Below are 11,012 nucleotides of genomic sequence, written 5' to 3'. Positions count from 1 at the left end.
GAGGGCGAATTCCTGTGGTCAGAAAATTAGAGTTAAGAATTAGGGTGAGCATGTTCTTAGTAATGCCATATGAACTGAATGGACTTAGATGCTTCAGCCACTGGAGGCCCCAAATTCACTCCAGGTACTAACATAAAAGCCAGAACTGTGTGGTGTTCTCGTGAAGAGAGAAAAACAAATAAAATCAAAACAAAACCTGCAGTTCAACTCTTTATGTCACTGAGGCTGGATTTATATATGCAGAGGCTCTTAATATTCTTTAAATAGTGATTTGTCGAACTTCTATCAACTATGTATGTAGTATTCTGAGGGGTACATAGAGGTCAAAACACAGGATCCCACCCCACTCTACCCCAAGCTTACAATCTACTGGCAAAGACAAATGCTAATCAAAACACAAGTACAAGAAGTACAGTAAATGATTATGCAAGAAAATTTCAAGCCTGAGGCATTAGGTTCCAGATTCAATCTCTGACATTATCATAAACCAGAGCTGCAAAGTGTTCTAATAAAAATAAAAACATTTAACATTATAATAGTGAAAAATTATTGTCCTCTTAAATTTCCTAGAAAAGAGATCCACAGTCAGGATTTTTTTTTATTGAGGGGGTTACTACTTTACAGTGCAGTCACTGATATTTGAGTACAATTTTATTTTATTTATTATTTATTTATTTATTGCCTCTAGATTTATTGTTGGGGCTCAGTGCCTGCACTACAAATTCACTGCTCCTGTGACTATTATTATTATTATTATTTGATAGGATAGAGAGTAATTGAGAGGGGAGGGAAAGACAGAGAGGGGGGAGAGAAAGATAGACACCTATAGCCCTGCTTCACCGCTTATGAAGTGCAGGTGGGAAGCCAGGAGTGCATACCAGGATCTTTGAGCTTTGTACTATGTGTGCTTAACCTGGTGCACTACTTCCTGGCCCCCTTTGTCCACATATGCATTGGGAGATTTTTGGCTTCTTTTGAAGATCTGTACCAATTCTGTAGAGATCTTTGATGTCAGTTGATTTTGATGGTGTGATGTGCAAATATCTCTCCCATTTACTGGGTTGTCTGGTTATCTTTGTTTAGTTTGCTTTTGATGTTTATAAGTTGTTGTCTTTTTTTTTAGTTTCATATAATCCCATTTATTATTAACTCTTGTTTTCATTTCCCATGCCCAAGGGGTTGAGACCCCAAATGCATCTTTGATGTGTAAGTCCTACAAAGTTTCATAGACATTTCTTCTATACATTTTAGAATTTCTGGCCTAATATCTAGAACTTAAATCCATTTTGATTCGACCTTATTGTATGGTGTTAAGTGATGATCTAATTTCACTTTTCTCCATGTGGCTATTCAATTTTCCCAGCACCATCTGTTGCAAAGACTTTCTTAAATAAACCCCACTGAATGGTTTTGGCTCCTTGTCATATGTTAGGTGGTTGTATATATGTGGGGTCATTTCTGGGCTTCTGATTTTGTTCCGCTGCACCTAGTGCCCATTTTTATTCCAGTAGCAGGTCATCTTAATTATCACTGCTTTGTAGTGGAAACTGAAGTTGAGGAGCATGATACATCCATATTTTCCCCTTTTTTCTCAGAAGTGCTTTGGCAATTGGTGGCCTTTTGTTATACAAGTTTTTGGACAAGTTGTTCAATTTGCTTGAAAAGTGTCATTGGAATTCTGATAGGCATTGCATTGAAACTGTGGTTTGCTTTTGGTAGAACAGCCATTTTAGGGAGTCGGGCAGTAGCACAGTGGGTTAAGCACAGGTGGAGCGTAAGGAGCGGGTTCTGGTCCGAGCCCCCGACTCCCCACCTGCAGGAAAGTCGCTTCACAGGAGATGAAGCAGATCTGCAGGTGTCAATCTTTCTCTCTCCCTCTCTGTCTTCCCCTCCTCTCTCCATTTCTCTCTGTCCTATTCAACAACAACAACATCAATAACTACAACATAATAACTACAACAATAAATACAACAAGGGCAAGAAAAAAGAATAATTTTTTAAAAAATGGCCATTTTAACAATGTTTAGCTTGATTGGCTTTTTTCTTTTTTCTTTTTTTAGTATTTATTTATTTATTCCCTTTTTGTTGCCCTTGTAGTTATTATTGTTGTTGATGTAATCCTTGTTGGATAGGACAGGGAGAAATGGAGAGAGGAAGGAAAGACAGAGAAGAAGAGAGAAAAATAGACATCTGCAGAACTACTTCACTGCTTGTGAAGCAACCTCTCTGTAGGTGGGGAGCTGGGGGCTCAACCTGGATCCTTGAGTGGTCCTTGCGCTTTATGCCATGATTGGCTTGTTTTAGCTATCTACTTCCTTTTGGGTTAGGTTTGGCAGGTGGCATGATTCTAGAAATGCATCCATTTCGGCTAGGTTACCCAATTTATTTCCATCAAAATGTTCATATTATTCACTTATGATTATTTATATCTCCCCATCTTTCATTGTAATTTCTTCTATTTCCTGATTTTTTATTAGAGCTTTCTCTCTTTTTTTCTTTTTGTGAGCCTAGCTAGTGTTTTATCAATTTTATTTATCTTCATGAAGAACTAGCTCTTTGTCTCATTAATCTATTGGATCTTCATTCTGGGTTCTAGTTGGTGATTTTCTACTCTGATTTTGACCATTTCCTTCCTTTTGTTGACTTTTGGATCTCTGTTACTTTATTTTCTTGCTTGCTCAGTTTTGTGATATTAGGTAGCTTACTTGAGATCTTAGCTGTTTGTCAATACAGGCCTATATTGCTATTAACTATAGTGTCTGGTAGTTGGTCTCTTCATTTTCACGTTTTTCTGAGTAATTTTTATTTTCTCCTTTGATGTCATTTGTGAACTAGTTGTTATTCAGAACTGTATTGTTCAGTCTCCATAGTTTAGGTATATTTCTTTGTTTTTGTTTTTTTTTATGGTTGATTTCGAATCTCACTTCAAAAAGATCGTTTTTTCTTTCTTTTCTTTTTTTTTTTTTAATAAAAAGGAGACATTAACAAAACCATAGGATAAGAGAGGTACAACTCCACACAATTCCCACCACCAGCTCTCTGCATCCCATCCCGTCATCTGATAGTTTTTCTATTCTTTAACTCTCTGGGAGTATGGACCCAAGGTCATTGTGGGATGCAGAAGGTGGAAGGTCTGGCTTCTGTAATTACTTCCCCACTGAACATGGGCATTGACAGATTGATCCATACTCCCAGCCTGCCTCTCTTTTTCCCTAGTGGGGCGGGGTCCTGGGGAAGTGGAGCTCCAGGACACATTGGTGGGGTTGTATATCCAGGGAATTCGTGTCAGCATCATGCTAGCATCTGGAACCTGGTGGCTGAAAAGAGAGTTAACATACAAAGCCAAACAAATTGTTGAAAAATCATGGAACTAAAGGCTGGAATAGTGTAAATCAAGTGTTGGGGGGGTCCTCCATTTTGTAGATAGCTAGTAGGCATATTTTAGTTATATTCCAAAGGGCCTGTGGCTATACTAGTTTTTTTTTTTTTTTTCTTCCCTGAGCCTGAAATCTAATATGCAGGTGGATCCAAGTTATTGTCTGGGAAGATGATGTCATGGCTGGAAAAGGGACAGAAAGCTGGCTCAGGGAAGAGAGTAGCTCCCTAATATGGGAAAGGCGTATAAATATTGTTGACTGTAAACCCCATAGATTTGATGTGATCTGGGGCCCATATTGAGATTAGGAGCCTGTGTGACCTCTGCATCCCTGTAGATTTGAGCTCACATTCTGTGGTCATGAGTAGGAACATTCCAAGCTGCCCCAATATCAACCCATCTTCCTCAGGTGTAGCATAGAGTATGTTGTCCATCCTCCCTTCAGAGGATGGAACATTCCCTACTGTTGTTGATCAAAGTTGAGGGCAAAGTCCTATGGAGGGCCCACAAAGGAGTCTATTTTGTTATTCCTGATAGAGATGATCAGTAACAATGGAGAGAGGGATTTATTTGAGGTCTAGGCTCATCATGTCTGTTTGGGAATCTCAGGACTCCCCGAATAGGGCCCCAGCTGATGGGGTGGCCTGATAGTGACTAAAGAGTCATCCTTAAAGTATGCCAGTCTCTTGCCTTTATTCAGCTTTTGCAGTCCTCGCTTTGATGAGGTTAGTTTTGGAATAAGTGAGAGAACTTTAATAGGAAGTAGGTGAGAAGGGTATCTAAGTCTAATTAGATACTATTCCATTAGGAACTTTATACTGACTCACTGCAGACTATTGTGAACTTTTGCTTTCAGGTATATATTTCACCTTAATTTATGGATAAATGTGAACATATACTCTATCTTATGGACCTGGTATTTATCTAGGTTTTGGGACTTTGTTAGAAAGTGAACCGCCTGGAATGGAATACTATGAAAGGAAAGGTCTCACATGAGTAATGAAGCTGAAGGGCTGATATTCCCCACCTGAAGTCTCTGGACACAGTCTGAAGTGAAGCATACTGAGGTGGTACTTGTTGCATTGATTAGGTTGGGATGGGTGGATGCAATATTATCTGACATGAATTGAGAGAAGCATGCAGGAAAGTGAGCCCCACCTTACGAGGTTCCAGGACTGGGGGAAATATAGGCTCTATAGAGGAAATGTGAGGTTTCTGCTATCCTAGGGTTCAAGAAGACAATAGATAGCTATTGCTGTAATCATATTATTTAGTAATTGTGTTAACTTTGAAAAATCCCTTTGTTAGGATTTGCTATATCATACCCAGCATCACCATAATTTATGTCCTCTGACATTATTTGTATATAGCTGTGCCACTGGTTGCTTCTGTTCTCCCCAGTCTAGGCTTTTGAGAGAGTCAACATATCAAAGACTAGCCTATGGATTAAAATGATACCTATAAATTTGTAGTCATATAAATCACTATTTAATTAATATGAGAGGGGAAAATTGATTGTATGTCTCAAAAAATATCCTTTTAATGCTGTCAGTATTCAGGCATTTATTAAGTCTGTCTATGTTTCTCAACACATGGTTAATCCTTGAGAATATTCCATATGCACTTGAAATGAATGTATATTATTTTTTGATAAATGCAAGGTTGTGAATATATCTGTTGAGTTTATGTATTCTGTGACTTCATTTAAATCCTCTATGTCCTTGTTGTTTTTTTTGCCCTGATGATATGTTTCTTGATATAAGTGTATTTTGGGGTCTACAAGTACTACTGTGCTGCTTCTGATGTTTCTCTTAATGTCAGTGAGCATTTTTATGTATATTTGTGTGCATGTATATCTGCAGTATATACATTTACAATGGTTATGTCTCCCTGTTGTGTTGATCCTCTGACCAATATGTAGTGTCCCTGTCTCTTTTCACCTTCTTTGCCTAAAAGTCTTAATTTATCTGATATTAGAATAAGCCGTTCCTGCCCTTTAGTTTGCATTATTGGCTCAGAATACCTTTTTCAAGCCTATCACCCAGAGCTTCTGTTTGTTTCTTTTATATGGGTGCTTTCTGGAGATGGTTCTTGCTTTTTTAATCCATCTGAATCTTTTGACTGGCAAATTAAGCCATTCACATGTAGGATGATTATTGATAAATTTGGTTTCCTTTAACCAATCTGGTTTTTATTCTGTGTCACCAAGCTGGTTTAGTGTCCTTGATGTCAATACAGGGTCTCCCTGCTGTGCTAGCTTCTGGGTAAGTGTGTGTGGGGAGTGCGAGGGGTATAGCCTTCCTTAGTGATAAAAAAAAAAAAAAGTAAGATATATGGTCCCCAAAATTCCCTGCTTTCCTTCCTCCAGACATGTGCTCTTTCTGTAAATATTTAAATGGAACCTACTGCCACTGAGCATGGCTTCTTAAATTTTGAGACCTTTTCTCCTTACTCTTGATCAAGCTTCCCTGTAACCACTTGTGGTAGGTGAGTTACTTAAGAAGTCACAGTTGTAGGACAGGGGAGATTTTTATCCTGAGTCATCAGCAGGGTCTCCTGTTCCAGCCTCTGTGGGGTAACAGCATTAGAAACATAAAAAATCACAATTGTAAATTGGTGAGTTTTTAGGTATTTTTCTTTTTACCAGTTTGTTGTAGATTTAACTCAAACCTTGAAGTGGTGTGCTTTAGCTGCTATTCTTTCAATTTGATGCCAGTCATTCCTGAATATGACTACTTAGGGGATATGGGAATCTCTCCACCTCTTTTCTGTCCACAGGCCACACATATCTGTACTCACCTGTGGCTTAGTGAGTTTCAAAGAAATCTTGGTTATAATTTGTTGGGTTTTTAGGTGATTTTCATTGCTATTTATAGTTGATGAGAGAGAGCATACTGATTCTGCTATTATTCCATAGACAAGCCTCCAGAAATCCCCAAACTAGTTATAGTTGGGTGTTTTTTTTTGTTTTATTTTGTTTGTTTGTTTTTTGCCATTCATTTGTCACTGGACATCTGTGTTGTTATTGCAGATTTTGCCTAATTCAAATTGTGAGGTATGAACATAGATATACATAAATCTCTTCCAACAAATGCTTTAGTTTCCTTTGGGTAAGTTTCCAGGAGAGAAATTGCTAGGTCATAGGGTGTCCATTTCTAGTGTTCTGAGAAAACTCCAGAATGTTTTCCACAAAATTTGTCCAATGTACACTCCCACTAGCACTGTAGAATTGTCCCTTTTCTCTTGATATCACATTCTTTCCAACATTTGTTGTTACTGCCCTTTCTAATGTATGGCATTCTCACAAGTATAAAGTGGTTATCTAACTGTTGTCTTTTTGTTTGAACTTCTCTGATAACCAGTGATTTTAACCAGGTACCTTTTCATGTGTTTGTTGGCCCTCTGGATCTTGTCTTCAGTGAAGTTTCTATGTCCTCACTCCATTTTCTAATGGGCTTGTTTGTTTTTTTTTTTTTTTTAGTGTTAAATTTACTGAGCTCTTTATCTTTATGTATTTTAGTTGCTAGTCTTTTATTTGATGTGTGTTATATAAAAATCCTGTCCCACATTGTAGGGTGTCTTTCTGTTAGGGTGGTGGTACCCTTTGCTGTGCAAAAGCTTTTCAGTTTTATATTCCCCCATTGACTTATTTTGTTTGTTTGTTATGTTTGATTTCTTTACTTTTGGATTTGAGTCTTTGAAGACCATTATTTATGCATAGATCAGGAAGTGTTCTGCCAATGTTTTCTTCAACAGTGTCTGGTCTAATTTCCATATCTTTGATCAACTTGGAGTTAACTTTCATGCATGATGATATGTGGTGTTCTAATTTCATTCATTTGCATGTTTCAGTGCAATTTTCCCAACACCCTTTGTTTGAGAGTCTCCTTCCATTTAATGGTTTTGAGTCCCCTTGTCAAAAATAAGTTGTAGAACGATGTGGGAAGATTATTTCTCGGCTTTCAATTTCAATTTATTTCATCTATGTGTCTATTTTTGGTTCCGGTACCAGCCAGTTTTTATTACAATTTCTCTGTAGCATAGTTTGAGATCAGGCAGTGTGATGCCTCCAGTCTTGTTCTTTTTCTCAAGATTGTTTTGGCAATATTATGGACTTTTTGTTCCAGATACGTCTTTGTTATTTTTGTTCTATTCCTTTAAAGAATTTGGTGGTAAATTGCTGGGCATGGTACTAAGTATGTATGTGGTTCTTAGTAGGATGGTCACTTTGATGATGGTGATTATCCATATCCAAGAGCCTCAGTCTTATCTTTCCATTTACTTGTGTCTTTTTCTATTTCATTGAAGAGTGAAGTTTTCTACTGGATTCTTTAGGGCTTACTATATATAAAATTGTATTATCTGCAAATAGTGACAGCTTAACTTCTTCCTTTCAAATCTGAATATTTTTATTTCTTTTCCCTAGTTGCTATGGCTAGGACTTATAGTACTGTGTTGAATAGCAACAATTAGTATCAGGATTCCTACTTAAGTAACTTATTAAGAACTTCTTAGGAAAACTAGAATAAGTGTATTAGGTTAGGAAATTTAACAAATCAGGTTTTTAGCTAGTCTTACTTGAAGTTGATACCACAGGGATCTCTGGAATATGACTGCACCACTGAGTTAGTCTTACATTAAAGATGAGAGACAGACTGTTTGTAACCCTGGCCAGTCATAGAATAAGAACTCCCTGAGTGGTAGTGGTGGCAGAGGAACAATTCTTTCAGGATGATATTTAAGCTTAGATTGAAAATTATATCACATGTACAATGAAAATTAAAAGGACCAAGACTATGTAAAGAATTTAAAGAGGGGGACTGGGCGGTGGCATAGCAGGTTAAGTGTACATGGCACAAAGCACAAGGGCAGGCATAAAGATCTAGGTTCAAGCCTCCAGCTCCCCACCAGTAGAGAGATCACTTCACAGGCAGTGAAGCAGGTCTGCAGGTGTCTATCTTTCTCTCCCCCTCTTTGTCTTCCCCTCCTTTCTCCATTTCTCTCTCTTCTAACAATGATGATATCAGTATCAACAACAATAATAACTACAACAACAATAAAAAACAACTGAGGCAACACAAGGGAAAAATGGCTTTCAGGACCAGTAGATTTGTACTGCAGGCACCAAGCCCCAGCAATAACCCTGGAGGCAAAAAGGTAAGAATTTAAAGAGTTCAATGATCATGAGAAGATAGGAGCAGTATAGTACAGACAGGCAGGCAAGTGATACATTGTGCAGAATAAAACAGATATTTAAAAGATCATTATTTTTTTTTTACATTAGAAGCCATAAGAAATTTTCAAGGGCTATAAGCAGAGGTGATACTTAATCAGACATGCATTTGTAAAAGATAATTGAAGAGAAAGTATCAAAATAAATAGACCTTAGAGTACCCATCAATTTTAGAAGCATAGAAGGAAATAATGATTATTTTAACTAGTGATGGTTCACATGAATTAATATGAATGGACTCAAGATAGAGTTACCAGGTTATTCTGATAGGACATGCTGATAAACAGGATACTAAAAGTATTTTGCTGAAGTATTAAATGTCATGTCAGTCTGCTATCATGTTGTTTTCTTTAGCTTTTTTGTACTATCCTAGTACTGGCATAGATAAAGAGATCAATTAAAATCAACCACAGTTTATGATTTGGCTGGATATAATGAGAAGATAAGGCTAAAATTAAGATAAAGATACTGCTGAATGAGCTCAAAAAATAGAAGGTCACAAGATTCAAGCTGAACAAAATTCAAATATTAATGAAGAAAGAATGGGGTTATGAATATGGAGAGATAAAGTCATCAACATAATGGAACTACTGACTGGGTAGTATAGAGATTTATTCTGCTTTTAATGTAGAATTTTTTCTATTTTTCCTAATTGTTATCTAAGCAGATACATTTTAACCATGGAAACAAAAATAATTACAGTATTAAATTAATGATATGTAATAGAAATAAGTTCCTCAAAGAATACATATAGAAAATTAAAAATAATTTTACATGTGAAAAAATAGGATTACAATAAACTACCAATGCTGAGATGATTTCACAGTGTAATACTAGACATTCAAAGAAACATATCAGTGAAAAGATAGACTAAGAAACAATGCACACTAGTTAAATACTAGTTAGGTAATATATTCACCAAGGCACTTATTTAAACTACATAGTGAACGCTCATTTCAACTCTAAAACTGAAACTTCTAGAAATTTAGGAAAACCAATATAAACATACCAGAAAAAAAAAAGAAAAATAATGTTGAAATATACCAGGAAATGAATTCTGAGATCACAGTGATCTCTGGGTTTAATCTGTTTGAATAACTGATTCAGTTTTTTTTTTTCTTTTTTAATGTACACACACCTCTGTGAGTTTGTATACATTTTGGAATCCTTAAGTAGTCAAGTAAAGGAAGCAGGAGTGAAGCCATGAAGAGAATTCTGCAATGTGTTCTCTGAAATGGTTTAAGCTGCCTGACAAGCTGTTCCAATTGTCAGTGTGGATCTTGGACCCATGGAAAATGCAGCTGTGTTGACTAGGTTTTAGATCAAAGGTTGGAATGCCTATTTTTATTTTAATGTTGTGAAAAACTCCTGATCCAAGAACCACATATATTCTTACATAAAAGTTGTATAGAGAGAAGTGAAAGGCCTTCAGTTCAGAGGTCCTCAGAAGAATCACATATTAGTAAAAGGTGGAAATGAAAGCAGATTTTTTTTTAAATCACATAAAATTGCAATGTGAGTTTTGCAAGTCTAAAAATATATTCAGTGCAAGCAGGATGGCTTTTTAAAAGTTTCATACCAAACTTATACCTCTTAAATGAACAGCCTACTGTTTAAAGCAACAGTGAGTTGCTTTGTATTTCTTAAAGGTGATTATAATAGCATCAAGATTATATTTGGGGTCCAGAAGCATATTTAATCACATATATATATATATGTATATATACATATATACATATATATATATTCTTTTACAGGGAGGGCTTGGTTTGGGCTTGGCTTATACATTAGTTCTAGTTATGAACAGATAAAGTAGAAAATATAATCTATGTGAGTGAATTATATGTTTTAAGAAGTTAGTGTTGCTGTATTCATGCCTCTTTCCTATACTGTGGCATCTTATCTCTACTTTCTACTAGTGCAAAAAGTGATTTTACCTCAAATATCTCTTTTATGAAACCAAGAAAATCTTCAAAGTAGTTTCTGATAAACAGACATCTACTTTTCTACATCCAAAACAAAGTCCACCCTCTCATTACTTACAATTGGATAAGACCTTCATGCCAAATGCAGTAGAAACTAAAAGTGTGGAGTTTTATATTAAAGTATAAAACTAGATTTACCAGATCAGTACTGAAAGGAAAATCCATAAGCAACAAAACACAGAAGTTTCAAATCCATAGCAGTAATTCCCTCAGCTTTTGAGGAGAACAAGCATATAGTTTCTAATTATGTCTGTTTTTTATAGTTTCCTTGCTATATTTTTTTAAAAAATTATTTGTTTATTTATTGCATATAAACATCCAGAGATTGAGAGGACAGGGGAGATAGAGAGGGAAAGAGACAGAGAGAGACCTACAGCACTGCTTAACCACTTGTGAAGCTTTCCCCCTGCATATGGGG

This window comes from Erinaceus europaeus, chromosome 8 (assembly GCF_950295315.1).
Source record: "Erinaceus europaeus chromosome 8, mEriEur2.1, whole genome shotgun sequence".
NCBI classification, from domain to species: Eukaryota; Metazoa; Chordata; class Mammalia; order Eulipotyphla; family Erinaceidae; genus Erinaceus; species Erinaceus europaeus.
This window is presented reverse-complemented; position numbering follows the sequence as displayed.